This window comes from Bemisia tabaci, chromosome 1 (genome assembly GCF_918797505.1).
Source record: "Bemisia tabaci chromosome 1, PGI_BMITA_v3".
Taxonomy (NCBI): Eukaryota; Metazoa; Arthropoda; class Insecta; order Hemiptera; family Aleyrodidae; genus Bemisia; species Bemisia tabaci.
Window position 1 is genome coordinate 74456398 of NC_092793.1, and position 19857 is coordinate 74476254.

General features: G+C 43.8%; 1 protein-coding gene across 1 annotated transcript in view; it reads left to right on the forward strand.

Annotated features, from left to right (window-relative positions):
* LOC109033190 (calcium-activated chloride channel regulator 3A-1) overlaps positions 1–19857 on the forward strand; it is a 158878-nt gene that overhangs the window by 126381 nt on the left and 12640 nt on the right. The window lies entirely within an intron of this gene.

Below are 19857 nucleotides of genomic sequence, written 5' to 3' on the forward strand. Positions count from 1 at the left end.
GCAAACAAGAAAAGGTGACAAAATCTCTCATTTCCTGAGAGTTCATTAATTTCTAATTTTGTCGTATTTCGGTGATACAAAAGACTGCGCACCTTTAATTAGTTGAGTTAAGGGAGAAACCAAACACGTAATTTGGCCTGGAGCGGCGCGGCGCAAAGAGAAATGATGACGAGGACTTGAGATGAAAAGGAGAAGCCCTCGACGTGGCGGTCGGCATGTAACACATATTAGCGCCTGCGAGACTGAATGAATACTTCACGCATTGCGTCAAACACGGTACGGTCAACAGCGGCCGGCCCGGCGTGAAACGCACAGTGCCTACAAGACTACATGAATACTTCACGCATTGCGCCAAACACAGTGTGGTCAGCGCGGTACGGCGGCGGAAGTTAAAATTATTAAACCACATTTATGTTTGTTCTTTCCTAATTTTTTAATTCATTTCTTACAAATGAAAGGCCTCGTCCCCACAGAGATAGGTTTACGGAACTGAACTTTCGCGTGGAGTTCCGTGAACTTTTGCTAGTAGTGTTGACAGGGCTCACGCAAAAAATGTGTCCAACACGAGTGAACGCGTCTTATGCACCCTTCTCCCTCCGGCACGGTCACTTGATGGTTTTTATTGGTGTTTCAAAATGAATGAGAAGAGGGCGGCAAAATACAGGCGGCCCATGGGCGGCAAGATGGTAAATCCGGCCATGACGCAGAGTTTTCGTTTCCGACCGACCGGAGGACACAGTCCTCCGAGCCGGATGACCTGCAGGTCGGTCAACGCAGCCAAAATTTGATGCCACGAGTCTATCGGGAACGAGGAAGTTCGCACAGACGTCGAGGAATTTCGGCAGCCCCTGTTTCGTGGGTGCGCGGATGAGACTGTCCGGTAATTAGAATGGCCGCTAATAAACGCATTCAAGAGGAGCCTCTGAGAATTTTAAGCGGCGATGTATGAATTGTAAAGCCGCCTAATTATCCGCCGCGGCCGCCGCACTAATCGTCGGCCGGTTTATGGTGCCGCCCGCGCGGGGGGGGGGGGGGGGGGGGGGGCAGGGGCCATCGGCACAGGCGCCAGAAACCATTTCGCGGCAATTACTTGCGTGGCAGCCGGCGTGGTAATTTTGAGTCGCCTTCGATTTGTCAGAACCTCCCCCGTCGGACTTTACGCGGGCGTTGATAGCTCCAAGGACACAACGGAAATCTCATAAATCATCGCTGCGAATTCTCACATACTCGACGGATCTTTGTGGAAGTGCACGAAACAACCCACCGATGTCTCATTACCCTTTTGTTTCATTCGTTACACTCAATTTTAATTGAATAGTGAGAACGAAAACACACCAACTCGAAAAAATGAAAATAATCAAGACACACACAAAACTGCATATTAGGTGAAGAAGTTAGTCTAAGAAAAATATGTTTGGTGCCTAAAAGTAAGTACTTATGGAAACTTTAAATGTCCAAGTTGGAACAGATACGGTAACTTCAATGACCTTCATGAAAATTGTCTGTCCTTAGTGAAAAGTGAGCATTTTCGGGTTACCGAGTAGGTGTGTTTTCGTTCTCACTGATTCAATTTAATTAAGAGTGACCACTTTTAACCGACGCACACATGCACACAACCTCTTCTCTGACTTGACGCCGATTTTTGTTGCATGAGAGCAGTGGCGATTCTTCCAAGTTGGCAACACTGTTTTTTCTCCATTTAAACGTGTGTCAAAAATTGATTCTTGGTGAGGCATCCTGTCTCGCCAAGAAACGATATATTCAATAGATATGGATGGAGTATCAACAGCGTTAATACTCTATTTGGACGTAATTGCACGTATTTCTGTCAAACGGAACTATGTGCATTAAGAAATGAGCCCTGAGACCCATAAGAATACATGCATAACAGGGCTCACGTCATAATGAACATAGTTCCGTTTGATAGAAATACGTCCATTTGTAGAGTACTAGCTGGATTAACTTGCTGGAATCGCCGCTGCATAAGGTTCTTGATCGTATGCCTTCAGCAATAACCGAAACCAAGTTACTCATTGCAGTATGGAGTAATAATGAAAACTCCGTCCAAAATATAAATAATCGAACCCTAAGAGTTCGTCCCGGGGGATTTCACATTGCCCTAATTCTGACTCCTCAATCCGTCGACCAGAGTCTGACATGCAGTGACGGAGTGTATCTGCTGTCAGTAGTCTGGATCACAAGCTCGACGGGTCTCAGGTGGAGGGGATGCGTCGAGCCGTCGAAAGTTCAAGTTAACACCTTTTTGACACCCGTTTAAACAATCCGGATTAAATTTAGGCCCGTCGGCGCGTACTTGCCGCGTCCACCGGGAGCAAACAAACACACATCGAAGACAAATTTTAGACGCCCCGTACATCATCGACCCGGTTAAACGACGGCTGAAGTGCACGAGTGTAAGATCCTAGAGTTGGAAACACTCCAGGTTTTGAAACCTGAAGATGGAATTTAAGCCACCTCACTTGAAAGACACCTGCTAAGCCGTGGAATCCATCAGGGACTCTCGGTATTTTGAGAGTCGCGAGCGAACAGTATGTCGCAAGAGAGATGGAATGTAAGCTTCTTTGGAGTTGGTCCTAGACAAGGGATGAATTCAGTTAAGAAATATACCCATCATGCTGTCTCCTCAAAATTTCACGAGGTATAAGAACGAATCACGAAACGGGAAGTGTGGGAATCACATTGGAATAATACGTACGCGTTTAAAATTAACAATAATTGAATAGTAAACTACAAATGACGTCATTTTAACAATCCAAGCCCCATTACTTCCTTAATCTGTGTTTAAGAGACTTGTTAATATCTCGTTCAGGAGTTGATTTCCACATTTCACATTGTGTGAATCGTTTTCTACGTAAGCTTTTACAGAGAGATCATATGATGTTTCTGGACGTTCCAGACGTTTTCTTCTATTCAAACTTTGCCCAGACGCCCGTTCAAGAAGTGTACCCAAATATCGTAAACATTTTTCGGTAAAAACAACGAAACTGGTTGCTCCTTTTCAGCACAATTGGTAAAGCGCAAATTACTCGGGCTATGCAGCGTGTAGAATCCCAGCAATCCTCTTCTGTGCTAGCCCATCCATCCAGTCTTTCCCTCAAACATCCGATTATGTTTCCGTAGAGGGGATCTGACGTAATCCAGTTGACCTCTCGGTATTTTAATTCCAGCCTCGCCCGACGAAATTTGATCCCAAACCATTTTGTTTTAATGGCGAGCCTCGCTTCGTTTTTCCTGCAAAACGGGCTCAGATCGGGAGGAAAAACTCGATTTGCATCGAAATGACCATCTCTGCTCTCTCGCGCTCAGCCTAAAAGCGCTTATGTACTGGCGGTCACCACTTAAGATACGTGGTTTTTGCCAGCAGTTTTAGTCGCTCCACGCAAGCTCAAAAACCGGCGCACGTGACGGCTCCATTTTGTTCGTGTTGGATCAAGACAAGGTAGCGCACAAAACCATTACCAGATCGCAGCACCGATACGACTCGCACTCGAAAACCCACCAAGTATTACGCCACGCTTCCTCGCGGTTGCCTTTCTCCCATAGTTCCCTATACTGCGAACAAGGGAAAAACCCTTATTTTTTGCCCGAAGTGACAACACGGTGCTTATCCGGCCGATTAATCCAACACCAAGTGACCACACCAGACTCCGCGGCCATTAACACTTCTCATCCGGAGAGGAAGGGGAGGGGGTAAACCACGCTATTATCATTCATATATGAACGAATTTGTCACCGTCGTGTTAGGGCGTTATTTACACGTAAAGGATCAGCCGAGAGATAAATTTCGCGATACGACCGGCTGTCAGGGAAACGGTGCGGTGTCAAGCTGCGAGGGAAATTTAAAAAAGAAAATAAGGAGGAGGAAGATGGTGGAGAGAAAAGCGAATGTGAAACATGGATTATATCCGGTCGAGAATCGATTTGCTTGTCGTTTATGGTCGGTGAGTTGAAATCGTGGGCAAGTCCTCCCGCGTGATTGCATTAAGCATTTTCCAGAATCCAACTCGAGGATGGATGGATTTTATTTGGACTTATTTATGCTAAAAGAGACTATGTAGGTGACTGATAGGGTTCGTGTGCCATATTAGTTCTTTTTAGCATGAATACGTCCATTTTTTATCCAGGTCGTGAAAAAAAACGTTTTTTGCCCGTGCATTCTCGGCAAGCAAATTTGGAGGAAAAAATTAGCAGCCGCGATTTTCCACGCTCCCCTGTTCGTAACTTGGTAACATTTGAAAACCATCGAGGGCGTGTACCTACAAACTATTTTGAATAACAAGAGGGGAAGCTAAATATTTTAGGGCAAACTGTGAATGTAAACCTTGTTTTTAGCATAAATCTGTCAAACAGACTCACAAATTTTGAAAGGTGCTTTTTAAATCCACAAATTTACCAGCGCGAGAGAGTATTCCTCTCATTTTACTTTAAACATCGATTTAATTTAAGCTGCCCAGGAATGATGAAAATCCGGACAAGTTATCCACGAGCGTTTTTTTCCGGGTATCATAACGAAACTGATGTGCCAAAGTCGGCATTATCATGGCGACATGTTTGCCTGTTCGTGAGCTGATGATCGTAATTTGCCCTCTTCTTAACTCAATAATTAATGTTTTATTTGAAACATGAGGCAACTAGGTAGAGCGTTCGCGCGTACAATTAAAGTTGGGAACGCGCGGCATTTGACATTGCCGGGATCCGAAAATCTAGAGCATCGCCCGAAATCTCACCGCAAGCTTTTCGCCTCAAAAGCTGCCACCGCCTCTCGCCCGCCCGGGCCAGTTCGATCCAATTACATGAGGCTGGGAACATATTTTCAATTTTATAGCCGCCAAGTTTCACACTACTTCCGTCTGAAATATGGATATACCGTTCTCTAACGTTGCCAAATTTCGCACGACTTAATTTTTATTCCTATTTACCCTAAAACTGAGAAGTTTCATTCAAAAGGGACCTCTTTAACAATGCTTTCATTACTATGCGATACATTATGGATAAAAAATGGGTTAAACTATGAGAGAAAAAAGATTTTGGAGTCCTTATTCGGGCATTGCATTGCAAGGAGGTTTTTACCTCCTCCCGTTAATCCCCCCCCTCCCAGTTTTAACGTAAAATCTTCCCTTTTCCATCCTAAAATTAATCGGAAAAATTAGCAAATTATAAAGCCGGGCACATATGATCTGCGAATGCGTGAACTATTTTTAAGGACACTCTCGTCACGCCTAAAAATGTGAGTTTGGTTCACCACATACATGATTACATGTGTGTTTTGTCATCTAAGTCCATCCGAAATGTAGATTTCAGCCAATCGTTGGAGATAACGATGAAGTTACTTTTCGATCATTACTCGAAATCCGCCAATTTGGCAATGATGCTTTCAAGCCTTTAAAATCGAAATCTTGCCTATTAGTTTGTACAATTTTCGACTGTTTCGTTTCACAAGGCCATCAGATCTTCCGAAATTTGTGGAATTATTTCCGAGTCTCCTGGTCGGATTGAAATTTCGGCGTGTCGGGAGACCCGGCGACAATGCGCACTTTGTTCCGGCAATTAACAACATCTGAGTCTAGGAATGGTTTTTGATAGGTGCTACAAAACCGCGCGACAGCGGATACATTAAGGAAGCAGGACATTAGTAACCAACCTCATTAAGGGCTACGAATCCGCCAGCGAGACATTTTTTTAAGAGGATTGAGTCATCTCGCTCGTAATGATGTGAATAAAAAGAAGGAACGGAGCTGTTATTCTTCTTTTCTCATTCTTTCATTTTTTGAGGAAAGCAGCAAACTGAGACATATCTTTAGTTACGTTCCGAACATCTGATCCTATTTTGAATTTTTACGGTTTCCAACTTTTAAAGGCCATTCCTAAGTTACGAGGGAAGGATTTCTAGAGGAGATGACTTGCGAAGGAGGGAAGGGGGTCAAGCCTATCGTCATTCAAAGTTGAGAGAGTTTGTAGTTTGACAATTTTAGAAGTAATTAAAAATGAGGAGGAAAATTTAATAAAAAAACACTTCCATCATTTTTGCAAAATAAAGATGATTCTCCGGAGAATCTATTGGAAAAACTACCGACGCTCTCGCAAAGAGTTCGACAATGTCCTCACAATATTTGCAATTTAAAATTAAATTCGTCGGACGTAAAGAGCTGTTTTACAGATTTCCTCATACGTGCGCGTGCTGGGCGCTAAAATCCTTTGACAATTAGCCCTGAAACCCTCAATACAGCCACCTCGAACCAAAAATGTCTTCTTTAGTCATCTGGAATCGTGGCACGGAGCTGGTGGCTGCTAAATCAAGCGTTGAAAAAAACCTCATCTGTTTGAAATTCAACCCGGTTTCGCCGGTCGCGCGCGGCGGTTGCGTGGTGCTGCGTGCGTGGGGGGGGGGGGGGGGGGGGCAGAAAAAAAGGGTTAAGTTTACACCGTGCGACGCTCATGAAGTGAGCTCATAGGCTACAGATGTTCCGACCGGCGTTTAAATGAGGTTTCCTTCCTCTCTGCTCGATGAGCCCCGGTTCGAGCTGCCCCTTTCCCTTTTCCCTGCCGTGTCCCTTCCGTTTCCTTTTGTTACACTTCGAACGAATCTTGCGCTGTTACGCCCTCTTGAGATTTTAAACCGTGCTAGCTCGATCCAACTCAAGTTTTTGAGCGATCGGTGCACTGCTTTCGTCTAAAATAAACCGTTTTTTTACTAAGGAAAAACGTCGTATGATTGCTTTCAACGTGGCAAAATTTATGCTACCAAACTACACATTTTCTCAAATTTATGATTTTTTTCTTCTTCGAAAGTTTCCCCCAATTTAATGTAACGTATCTGATACTTTTGAGAGAAAAGATCAATAAGTTCTCTAAGATCAATATTTTATCGGAGGAAATTTGGCAACATTTGATTGCCGATACGGCGCGGCGCGGTGTTTAAAGGAGGGATTTTAATCTTTTGAGGTTATCAAAATTTGGCAGGGTTCTCACAATAATCGTCATAAATTTCCTTCATCTGTTAGTTCGAACAGCTTCAAGACCATAAGTCTGGTAATGAATCTTGAAGGTGTCGATTAGGGTTTTAAAAAAAAAAAAAACTAGAGTTGATAAATTTTTGCGAACTGGTTTTGAAACATCGTAAAAAAGGGCTATATCGATGCAAAATACTTGGCCGTTTACGAATTTAGAGTAAATTATGTAAATTGTATACAAAGATTATATCAGTTTCTGTCCTGAGTAGCTTGGATGCGGAATACGTGAAAGTTCAAAGTTCAAAGTTCTCGACGTTAGGAACAGTTGCGGGATGGAACGTCGGGACTGAAAAAAAGGGAAGAATCCGGCCGCGAATTCCTTCTCACAAGCGAAACGACCATAAAAATCCAACCGAAGATGCGAGCTCTCGGAGCATGAATAAAAATTTTTCGACGGTGCAGTTCGTTGTCTTGCCGAGGAGTGTTCGAATTTTTGAGCCGGTGTGAAGCGAGCTTTTCCCACGCGAGAATCGCACGCCGGGAGTTGAGGGTATCAACGAGTCGATCGTTAAATCGCTATCGACCTTCATCGATAAACCCCTATCTTAGTCATGCTATTAATCGAATTAAGTCGTTCGATAACGATTCGATAGGCGCAGCCTAGATTAAACTCGAGACCTCAGCTCGTAATTGGAATACTTTTGCCACTATCTCAACGAGATTTTCGATCGCTCTCATCTTACTAACCATTAGCGTGGCGTTCTTTGCGATGTATCGATTGATCTGCTATTAAACCTATGGAAAAGGATCAATGAACAAAGTGTTCGCAACGAACACCTCAATAATCGATTCTTTACCATATAATTTCAAATGAAGAAATGTCGATAGTCGATCACTCAGGCTTCGCCGTTGTTACTAACGAGTTTTTTGACACCCCCGAGAGTAAGATCTGCCTTAAATTTGTCCAAACTTGCAGCCTTTTAAGTATCCAACGACAAAAGTTTTCAAGGGCCTCAATTTTTTCGAGAGAATTCAATTTGTCTAAATAGAAACTTGATCCATTTTTTACCTCCTTTTGTTCGTGCATCTCCAAATCTACAATTTAATGGCATTCGTTTCCAAGCGGGCAAATGAGATTTTCTTGTCGAAAATCCCCCGCTCATAAATTTCTGATCCGATTCCGGCCGGTCAGTCATTCTGACAAATCAACGAGTCCGGTCGCGCTTTTACTCCCACCAGACGATAATTTCTTATTTATTACCCACTCTCCTACCTCCGACTTGAGCTCTTATGCCGTCAAATCGTCCGACAGGTTTTCGTGTACGTTAATTTGTCTTAATCCTCCCTGGTTAATCCGTGGAATCCTTCCTTACCACTCAGTAAACCACTCTCAGAGACCAACATGGTCAGATGTTATAATAGACGGTAACAAATACTCCAAAAACCCTTTTGATTACGGTGTAATATTGCCGTTTAAAGGAACCCTCGTCGAATATATTGAAAAAATGGATCGTTGTGTTGTTCAGAAGTTTGCAAAAGATGGAATTTTCCTGCATCTTGTTCCTGAAATTTTCCTTTTGGAGAGCATGATTATTTTTTTATCCACTGAAAATCTCGTCAATGCACATAGCTCCGCAATGCGCGTCGACAGTTCGATGTAGAGCGGGGGCTTTAATGTAATAATGAGGATACAATGGAGAGAAGCATGTTTCCGGTCCGACGGAAATGCTGTTACAACCCGCTTCACAACCTCCTCGCCAGCTCCCGAAAACAGATTTTACGATCAGGGTTTTTTTTTTATATTTTTCCAGCCGTGATGCCGAGTTGCATGAATCGTTGTAGGCAACAAATTTCGACTAGTTACCAACGGAATACTCAGCAATTTAGCGTGTTATTGGCAGGTTTATAAACTAATTCCCTGGTAATTGTGCCGATTTTGGTAAAAAGAAAAAAAAAATCGGTGAATACATAGCGTATTGTTAGTTTATTGTTAGCTTATTTCCCTGTACCTTGTGAAAATATCGTTTTATCGTGACTAACGGAAATTCGGTAGTAATATCTAGCTCCAGACGCGGAGTGCAAATTGCGAATTAGATCGGAAGTAATCGAGCCTAATGCATCGTAATTTTATACCTTAAAGTACCGGGTAATTTCCTAAACTTCCCGGGTGTGGAGGTAAGTAAGGTCTTTTGGAACGTGGGTACGTGATTTGTGAACGCCCCCTAAGATAGCAAAATCACCAAAAACGAAATTTTTTGTTACAAATAACCGGTATTGAATAATTATCGCAAAGTTTGTTGTATTACTGTTTTCCATGTTTTCCGGCTGAACCCCTGTATCTGAAACCTTTCCTTTCAATTCTAACTCTGACGCTTCCATTACAAAGTTCTCGCTTGAATTTACTGAATAGCGCATTTTTTCTGGAGCCTTTTACCTATACTCATGCCTGCCTCCTGGCTCCCCCTTCCCAGCACTCTTCTCCCCCGCATTCCTCAGTTGAAACAGTCGGGCTGAAGGTATTTTTCGCGTCGCGATCTTTTGTCGCGACGACTTAAAGGGCACACAGTGCGCGGTTGTACAATCAAACCGGAATCCACCCTCCTTTTCCCGTATGTACCCTGAATTTCACCCTCGATAGGTTCCTTCCCTGGAAAAATCGAGTAAACTATATAGACCTGAAAAAAAAATCAGCGCCGTACAGTGGCCCTTTCGCACGAGCTTTTTTTTTTCTCGAAAATTCGCGAATATTCGCGCCCAGTCCGACACTCCCCTTCCCCTCCGCGAGAGAGCGCTAATCGTCGATTGTCCCATGTCGAGCGCTCCGGAAAGAATGAGGTATAAATCTGCCGTCCACGCGGAAAAACATCGTATGAAACGTTCCTGTGTTGCCACACCATTTCCAATAAAATCCGATTTTTTAGAAAAAAGCTTTTACATCAGGAACCTCTCGAAAATTTTATTCGCGATTTTCCTTAGTGCCTGTAAAAATTTCAAGCAGAAATATGTTTAAGTCCTCACAAGAATATTAATATTTTCTAGAGGAAATTCGGCAATACTCGAAGGTTTATACGGCGTTCTTTCTGAAGACGGTATAAGTAAAGGCATCGCGGGCCGGGCGTGAATTCCCGCGGGATTGTGGTGCGGACAAAGCGACGCGACGGTCGCGGAATTGAGTCAAATGGGTCGGGAATCCGGAATGCATTTTTGCCTGCGCATGCGCGTTGCCGAGCCGGGTAATACGTTACGTCACGGACGCACGTCGGCGTCGGCGCTGACTCATTAGGGGAGCTCCTGCCCCCTGCCCCCCCTCCTCTGACAGGCTCCCCCGCCCGGGTAATAGGTTCAAGGTGAAGCGTTAATTTCCTCCTCGCCGCTTTTCCGGCGATTGCCAAGTTGCATCGCGGAGGGGGTGGACAATCTAGAGGTCGCGAGGAAATTTCGAGGGTTTTCAGGGAGTCGTCAGGAAAAATTAAGGAATCAGTACAGACTCTCAAATTTTAATCGCTCTACCAGATTTTTTTTCTTTTAAATTGATTTTTAAGGTAATTTAGATAAAAAAAATTCGATCACAAAATTTTTATCATTTTTTCAATGTTAATTTACATGTATCAAGCCCAAAATTTGTTAGTGTTTTTTCTCCTCTCACCTTCTCTTTCTCGTTTTTGCTCATCTTCTTCCTTCTTCTTCTTCCTTCTTCCAGTTTTCTTTCTCTTTCTTTTTCCACCCACTTTTCATTTAATGAACAAAAATATAAAATGATCATTTCTGTCTTCTATAACTGTTTAAACTTTATATTTTTAATTCTTTTTTCTCTTTTTTTTCTGAAACCCCACCAACCCCTTTTCCATTTTTTTATCTGCATATTCTCTTGAGAGGAAAACCTTATTTTATTTTATTCTTAATCTACCTACCAATCAATATTTACAAACTTTTTGTCAAGAAAGACGTGACCTAGAAAGCGTCAGCGTCTTATTAGATAAACTTTTTTTTGTTAAATATTTCCAGTTATCACTGATTCTGGCGTAGTGTGGCATCCTCGGAATGAAGTCTAAATTAGGAGTAACAGCACAGACAGATAATGTGATCCATGTCCAATGTGTCCGCATCCTCTCGCATCAATCGAGCGAGAACGGGGAAAACAGAGGGGGACGCGATCACGGTGGGGGGGGGGGGGGGCGCAGCACCCTCGCACTTCGCATGATCCAAAGTGACGGCGATTTTCGCTTGGCCGACTCTCAAATTCAATTACGCCGTATGTGACGTGACCATTTCCACCTGTCAGTAGGCCATTTTTAAACGTCTCTGACCCTGTCTGCCTCTCGTCCTGTCCAGAGGTAGAAATGGACAAAATAATACCTTCTTCTTCCTCTCGCAACGTTTTCCGAGAGACGGGGCCGAATTCTCAGTCGCATTCTCAAATCGTACCATTGATTTGATGCATTCCTATGCGGTTGTCCTTTCCAGGTCTGCTTTTACGGCTTTACCACATCTTAAAAGAAGTCATCAGACACTAGAAGATGTAGAAATGATTTTGTGCCGTCATACATGAGAGTATGGAGGTCCATCTCTGATTAGCTCAGCCATCTTTGATTCCATGACGATTACCAAGGCTCGAGGCTTTGTGAATAGATTTAGGTTAATAATAGGACTGGAAATTTTGTGTTATTTCCTTGCAGCACCGTGAATCTCAAGTAACTAGCATGATGGCACTTTGGATGTATTTATGCCATAAGGTTATAAGTCGCGCACGCAGACCCTGTGCGCAAAGTTCCTTTTTGCCTAGGTCCTATTTTAAACGCTGCCTAGATGTAAAATTCCCTCTGCCTACATTTTCTTCGTGGCAATGTTGACGATGAACACCCGAGGCAAAGCGATGTGAGTGCCATCTAGCGGTGGATCGGCAAGTTTTGGTGTAGCACCGGCACGGGACACTCTTTAGTCACGGTTTGGACGACGAGGAACAATCGATCCCATAGCAAGACTAAACTGATTTACATGCCGCAATTGCTACGCTTGTACCATAATAGATAGAGTCTTCGCTCAGTAGGATTTTTTAACACAAGTTTATGAGCCCGAACCCGATGTTTGGGAGCACCCGAACGACTATTTTCAAATGAGAGAGTGATCGTAGAATTTCCGCCCTGGGTCTATATCTATGACCATTCAATGACTACGATGAGACAAATCATTCGAAAGTTATACCGTTGAATTTTACTCAAGATTCCGCAAATTGTCTTTGTTTTTGTGTGTGTTAAGAACGTCCGTATATCTTCCATAGTCACAGTTTAAGCCAAATGGGGCCTCCCAGGAGAATGAGCCTTAGTCTCAGATCAAGGGCTTGGTTCATCATTGGATTCGAACGTATTTCCTTCTCTTTTCGGTCAGGCGTAATCGGATTTAAACCCCGGGTGCGGCGCTTAGCCAGAAGTATTCCGGATGAAAGCCCGCAGATTCTCCCGAAATCTTCGGATTAAGACACTGTCTCGACCGGCGTTATATCATCGCGGGCCCGTTACAAGTCACCGATCCGTTGAGGGGAAAAAAGTCATCGCATCGCCAACGGGTCGACGGGAAGCAACGCCGAATGCTGAGTAAGCCTCGGATTGCGTCGTTTTTTTTCTCCTTTTTCGAGGGAGGAGAGCCACGTGCCTGACTGATCGCCAACTGATCACTCGAATGAATAGCGTCTAATTGAAATGGAACGGGCAGAACCCGAGTCCGTTGATAAGGCTTTGTTTTCGGTATCGGATAGCGAGCACCGGAAAGAAGTCCGCTTTGAAATATTTGCAAGATTGTCGAGTAATTTTTGGAATTTTTTTTGGAGCAAATTTAAAATGGACTGCATTTTGCAATTTGGAACTATAAATTCTGGTCTTTTGGAAAAACACTTATGTACATAGCGAAACTAATGACACATACGTTGTTTTTAAACCGGGCTAGAATTTATAGTTCCAAATTGCAAAATGTAGTTAATATCATCAATTAAGTAGCGGTAGCTTAATTCTCTTTAAACGTGAAGGATTCAGCCAGGGGCGATATACTGCTCTAGCGCTATCTTCCCTAAAGCGTGAAACTTACTTTCAAAAGTGAACCCTTAGATTTGCCTAATGATGACCGATAACCATAGAGTTAAGCAATCAGTTCAGCAATCCTAATCCAATTTGCAAAAACTAGCCAAGCAAAGTGCTCATCGTGATATTCGTCGGTCATCATTTGGCGAATTTTTTTCTCAACAATTTGCTCATCAACAGTCGTTGAGCGAAAAGTAGCGTTGACCCTCTAATGTAACTTCTGCCAACCCCCATTCGATTTTCAGTGCCAGAGCTCTAAGTTCATTCTCTCTGAGTAAAAGATAGATACGGTCACTAGTCGTAACCGTTATGCCTTGACCAGATGACCAGCCCCCACCTCAATTTCCACAACTTTCCGCGGCTGCCGAAAGATTCCCTTAAGTCACCATCGCCATCCCGCTTGATCCATCTTTGTCTTAATTCAACGCTAAATAGAGTAGTCGGTGGTTATTCTAACTGTACCCGCGTTTCAAACTCAGCCGGTATCGCATTCGCAAGGTTGCCAAACCTCCAAAACCTGAGCCCTCGACTAACGGCCGTAACCTCGAATTTCGAGCGAGCCCGAGTCGCTGGCGCGGGTGAAGGTTAATCACGCATTGCGAGTCATTTCTCAAGCTGCTTCGTCAGTCATAACGTCTAAATTATGTTATAGCCGACTCCCGCGAAATCTCTTCATTATAACCAATGAATAGGAAGTCCAACGGGACGGGGCTGCGTAGCGCTGCATGCTCGGCGCACCGCAACGGCATTGTGCGTGGTGATAAATTACCCGTCGGCTAAGGAAGCGCCATCTTGCGGCCGATCCTCCAGTCGTAGGTGCAGCCAACTTGCAGTTAAGTCTCTTGTAACAGCACTCGCAAATGGAATATCGATGCTCAGGAGCATGCCCACACTCATTAAATTTTGAGATTTTAAAGGCTTGTATGTATTTTTTGCGCAAAAAATTCAGAATCGATAGGGTGACAACTTTAAATTTACTCGACTTTACGGACGAAATTTGAAATCTGCCCGTAGTTATCGCGATAAAGGATAGGGCACGGGTGCAATTAGTGTTTTCCTCAGTGTAAACGTCTATCTCGGTCAACTTTTTGCGCGCTCCTGTTGCACGCATTTGTAACGCGATTTTAAGACACTGAAATGCCTTTCAAAAGACGAACTCAGCGTTCCAATAATGCATTGAGTGTAAAAGAATGAAAGAATATAAGAAGTTGGGTTTAAGCGCAACACGCAGCCATTATAACACCACGGTGGGCCGAGTTGCATTCTCTTAGGGAAATCACTGATCCTACATGTCCCATATCGCGATAGCCGTGTATTCCTAGCGAGCGCACGTCTCACATTTCGCCCGCAAAATCTAGCGTATGCAACCCGGCCCACCGCGGAGTTCAAATAGTTGTATGTCGGGCTCGAACCCAACTTCGTATATTCTACTGTTGCTCATGGCGCTGTTTTGAGTTGAAAGAGCGTTCCGTTATCTTTGATGCTTAGGAATAGGCTAAAATTTCATCGCACCACTATAGTTATAAACATACTTAGTTCACTCACTTGAACCACAAACTGATAGAAGTGCACGTGACGTAAAACAAATGCAAACTAGCAATTCACATCGCTCACAATTTTAGCGTTAGGGTTTTATCTAACAGGAGGAAAATGCAGTTCAATCCTTTCATCCTAGGTATTCTTCAAATATAAGCACAAGTCCTTCGCTCAAGCCGGTCCATTTTAAAAATCAAAGCGGCAGCGTTCAATACCGACGTCCCGTATTTTTTCGCGTATTCCATGTACAGAGGATAATGCAGTAGCCTAAATTTGGAGCAAGGACTCCACCCTCAACACCCGAAGATTATCCGCCAAAACAGAGCCCGCATCCGGGACCCTTTCGCCCGGTCCGTTATGAATTGCACATTTCGGCGTCCGTAACCACTCGAGTCGACCAATGCGTCCCAAGCCTCTCCGTTGAAAGTATCGATCGGGTCGAAGTCGAGACGGGTCGGCGAGGCGCGGAGCCATAATTTATGCCGATGAGTTTGGTTTTCGGTGAACGGCGCGGTGCGGGTTTCGGGACTATAATTAAAGCCGATCGAGTGCGCATGCGCATGTCCGCGTGAGTCGGGCCCGGTCGGACATAACCTATATCGCTACGAGCGAGCGGGTGTTGTACCGGTCGCACATCCGTTACTGACACCCCGATCCCGACGCGCGAGATGTCCGCGTCGCTCACTGGTTCCAATTTGGGAGTTTTCTGGACACGCCCTTGAAGGGAAACATCAGCTTCAGTCTCAACGTAACAAAACAAAGCATAGCCGTCGCTTGGGATTTGCACATCTAAGGTCGCCTTCAATTTTACGGCTATGCAATATAACCACGTGCGTGTTAATTAAGTGGTATCCACCGTTAGAACCTATGTCGAACTTATATTAGCAGGACTAGTGGTCAAGCGTCATCAGAACACTTCAGTTTGCCTTCAATTTTTCGGATATGCAGTATCACGACGTGCATGTTAATTAAGTGGTATCAATCCGTTAGAACCTAATGATGTCGAACTTATATTAACAGGACTAGTAGTCAAGCGCCATCAGAACACTTCAGTTTGACTTCAATTTTTCGGATATGCAATATCACGACGTGCGTGTTAATTAAGTGGTATCTATATCCGTCAGAAACTATTGATGCCGAATCTGTGTAAACAGTGTTGGAGATCAAATTCAATTAGGACACCTGAGTTCGCCTTCAAGTGCTCGATTATGCAGTTTCACGACATTCTAGTTAAATAAGCGGTATTTTTCTCAGGAACTCTGGAAATCAACTCCTAAGCTAGGTACATACATGTTATCAATAGATTAATCATTATTGAATATATTTCTGTTATAGTAATTATTTCAATAATGCTTTTCATTAAGGTAATAAACGTAGAAAACGATTTTACAATTAACAATGTTTAAATAGCGAAAATAACTTCCATTTTGAACTGTGTCAGGAGTTCTTGTTTATATTTCGTTCAGGGATTGCTTTCCGAAGTTCTCGTTGTATGATTGGTTCTATATGTTAGATTTTAAAGGAGAAACATAGGAATTTTTTCTATTCAGACCTGATCCAATGCAACTTCAAAGCCGCAGTTTTTGCACGATTGTTGGAAATCCGGTGTGTCAGGTTTCCTGTGCGACGGTCGAGGTTGAGTGCTTGGCGCGGGCTATCATATCGCGGAACACATGCTAGTTCGTTGCGAGTCTGTTGGGCCTTTTATGCGAAACATCGCTCGCTCGAGTCCATGTGCAAGCATTCACCCGCGTTTATATTTTACCTCGTTTCTAACCTCTTCCTCTTCTTCGTCCTCGTATTCATGTCGTATTCATTCCGATGAGGCTTTTCAATTGGGTCTTGCCCGTCATGTTTCGGGGCGGGATCCACGTTTCGTTTCCTCTCCCTTTTCAACCGACGGACGACTCTTTGTTTTTTTAGTCGGGAAATTTTTTCGTCACTATGTCTTTTGCTTTTTCCCTAGTAGAAATTTCGAGGTTATGAAGGAAAGTAGGACATCGGTTGCCGATTGATTTTTCACGAAGTGAAAGCTCTAGAGGTTCGGAAGTTTACGTGATTCTTACAATGCTTCAAAGGGACTCGCATACAACAAATTAAACCCGCCATTTTGTGTCCCATTCAAAGATGGCCCAATTTCCGTATCATAATTCTTCTGTTAGATCTCATATTCAACACCATTCATTTTATTTCTTAAGCCAGCTTGTTTTCCCTACATTTAGCGTAAAGAGAAACAACTCATCTCATACAGCTCAGCTTATTCAGCCTCCTCATTTTTGGTTTTGAAAGTGTTTTAAATTAAGACGCTCAAAACTCAGCTTTGCGCATTGATAACAGGCTTTCATAACGGTCATTATTCTCTTGCAAAATCAAACCCAGTTAAGATACGAAAAGCTCATATTTTTTACTTTTTTGTCTTGTTGTCAAAACTCCAGGGAAAGCTTTTGAGTCTCTTTTAGACAGCGCAAATTTTAAAACAAGCACTCAGGGTGGAGCCAAACCTGAAAGGTTAATTTAAATCCAAATGGGAGTACATATTATTAATGTCGTATTAATTATTTTACCCTACCGATAATTGGCTACATTATTTTTGGATTATGAACCCCACTCCGCGCACAAGACGGGAGCAAGTTCGCTTCCTCAATCTTTTATGAAGGCATAAACGGCTCGGAGAAAGAGATGGAATATTTCAAGAGCTACCACCGTCTTTTAAACTTCCGCGCGCTCTCCCAAATAATAATCCATCCTCGCTGGAACTCGGCGGAAGCGGTGCCCTCGCCCTTTTACGCCTTTGCGATTCAATTATTCACAAGGGCTTAAAGACCGTTTCCGCGGCGTGCAGTGAGTCCCGGGCCCCGAGCCCCGGCTCGTGCAAAATTCAGTGTCCGCGAGTTGAATTTACACCGACGAGGGGCCTACATGAATAGCGAAATGGAGCTTCATCATCCCCGCTTTTATGTCGGATATGGGTCAGTGGGATAGTGCGCCCTCTCGTGTTGGTTTGATTTCACCAAGTGCTTGATGTCACTCTTACAGGAAAAGAAGAAAGAAAGAGTTCAACAGAACGATCATGCATCATGTTATGCTATGAATGGAGGATTTGCACACAAATGTCTTATTTCTTCATTTGAAAGTGCTTTAAGAGCTGATTTCACGGTATTTTTTTACAAATTTTTCCTGAAATGGAAAATAGCACGAAAATATGTTTAAAAGTTAGAAAATGCACCGCCTGGTGACGTCATATTGCGGCATTTCGCATTTAAACACATGTATTTAAGCAAATTAGATCATTGTGTCATCTCCTCCAATAATTGTTGAATTAATGATTCAAGTGTATCCTCGTGTTCATTCTTCTCAGTAGTTTCCACTTAAACACGAAATGCATGAAATTTCATACCCCTGCAAATTCTCCATCGCTCAACTCTTGATGTTCCGTTTTTGACGTGGTATATCTCAAGTAAAACAATGGCTTTCATCTACTTTTATCACACTTTCCAGTGCTTATCCGACATGAACTTTTCTCTCGATGAATCGAAGCAATCGATCGGCCAAACTGAGCGGGACATCAATTGCGATTAATCGATTCTCTAAAGAATCCATGATCCCTACTCTAAGTCCATTCGCCGGCGGCCGGCAGGCGTCCGCAAAACGCATCTCCTATCGCGTTACTTTAACGTGCGATTTACGATTTCACACACGCCCTCTGGCGGCGGTAATCGGAATCGGACGCAGCGCGAGCCGCAATTCCCGGCGAATAAGGAATAATAGCATAATTCATTCGGAATTAATAGGGAAGGCCGAGGAAGCGGTTCTGGGGCCGGGGATGCGCTCACGGATCAAGATAAGCGAATCATTAGCTCTCAGTGCAAAATTCATAATTGCACCCCGCGCCAACGGTAGCGCGGGCAACCGGTTGACCGCAACCGAGCGCGCTCTGTCGGGGAATCGAGGAATCGATGTCGAAATCCCGTATACCCAGGGGAAAAGTATCGAAAATCGATCGTCTGGATGCGATTGTCTCTCCGACGTCAGTCTCCGGAATGACTGACTTCTCCTCTCCGGTCAACAGATATTTAAATAGTGCAACACACTCCTAAGCTGCTACTTGTATTTACACCCAGGAGCACAGGGGCCTCTTCAATTACACGCAGCTCGAGATTTTACACGCACAGCCGCGTGGGATTCATTCTTCAGACATAATTCTGATGCAGGGCTCAGAGCTTTTTCACAAAATCGCCATTCCGCGCTTGTGAAGCATCTGCTTATTTGACCTGACCGGGTTTAACAGGAAAGAACCAAGTCTCTTTAAGTTTGAATGGAGATAAAGAGGTTTGAATGGCTCATTTTTTCCGTAATTCGACTGGGTACCTTGTCGTTCACGGGTTCAATCCGGTCCATTTGAAGTTTGAGCGATGGCAGAGAAACATTCTGTAAGGTTTCGGCTGCCATTATTGCATTCGGAAAATTAAAATTTGACTAATTGTAAGAGTCACTGCACAATTTCACACGAAAGTTGTTTAATTGGCAGTTTCTTGGCCCACCGCTGAAAATACTCATTTGCGCCACTGAGGCCTCAAGGAAGCTGGTTAGGGAAGCCTGACATGTAAGGTGAAAAAACGCCGGTCTTAATCTATCAGTGGCCCATTAACCTTAGGTACAACTATTCCTTCTAAATGGATGTGCTTATTGCATGCTGGAAAAATGAAGGCGTTTTTATTTTCCTTGCTCACGGTATAGGTAGACGGAGTGGTAAATACTAACATAGGCAATCGTTCAGCCGTTCTTAGTGATGAATGAAGTATATGCGAAATCAGGCAAGCAACGAGGGATCTCGAAGATATTTCTGTCTGAAGGAGGGGGGGGGGGGGGGGGGGGCTCCGCCATCGATCAGTGACCAAAACTAAAAAAAAGTCCTCCTGCGTCGAGTCGAGCAAAGATGCGTTGGAAACACAGAGGTGAGCTTGTCCCACGCTAGGTGTTCCATCTATTTTTCCGCGGCTATTTTCATAATTATTCCCGCCTTATTTATGGCCTTCCTTCGTTTTCATTCGGTTCGAGCGAACCCATCCGCGCAACTCGCCCGGTTGCCATGCCTCACCATATTTTTACGGAGATCCAGGCTAGAAGCAGGTCGATCTGGCAACGCCGGTCCCATAAAGTTTGCATACGCTGCGGGAATAAATGAGCCGACACGTTGAGTTTACACTTTACACCCGATAACTCACCGGTCAGGTGATAGTCACGCTGACTCGGACAGAGACAGACGGAGGAATTCTACC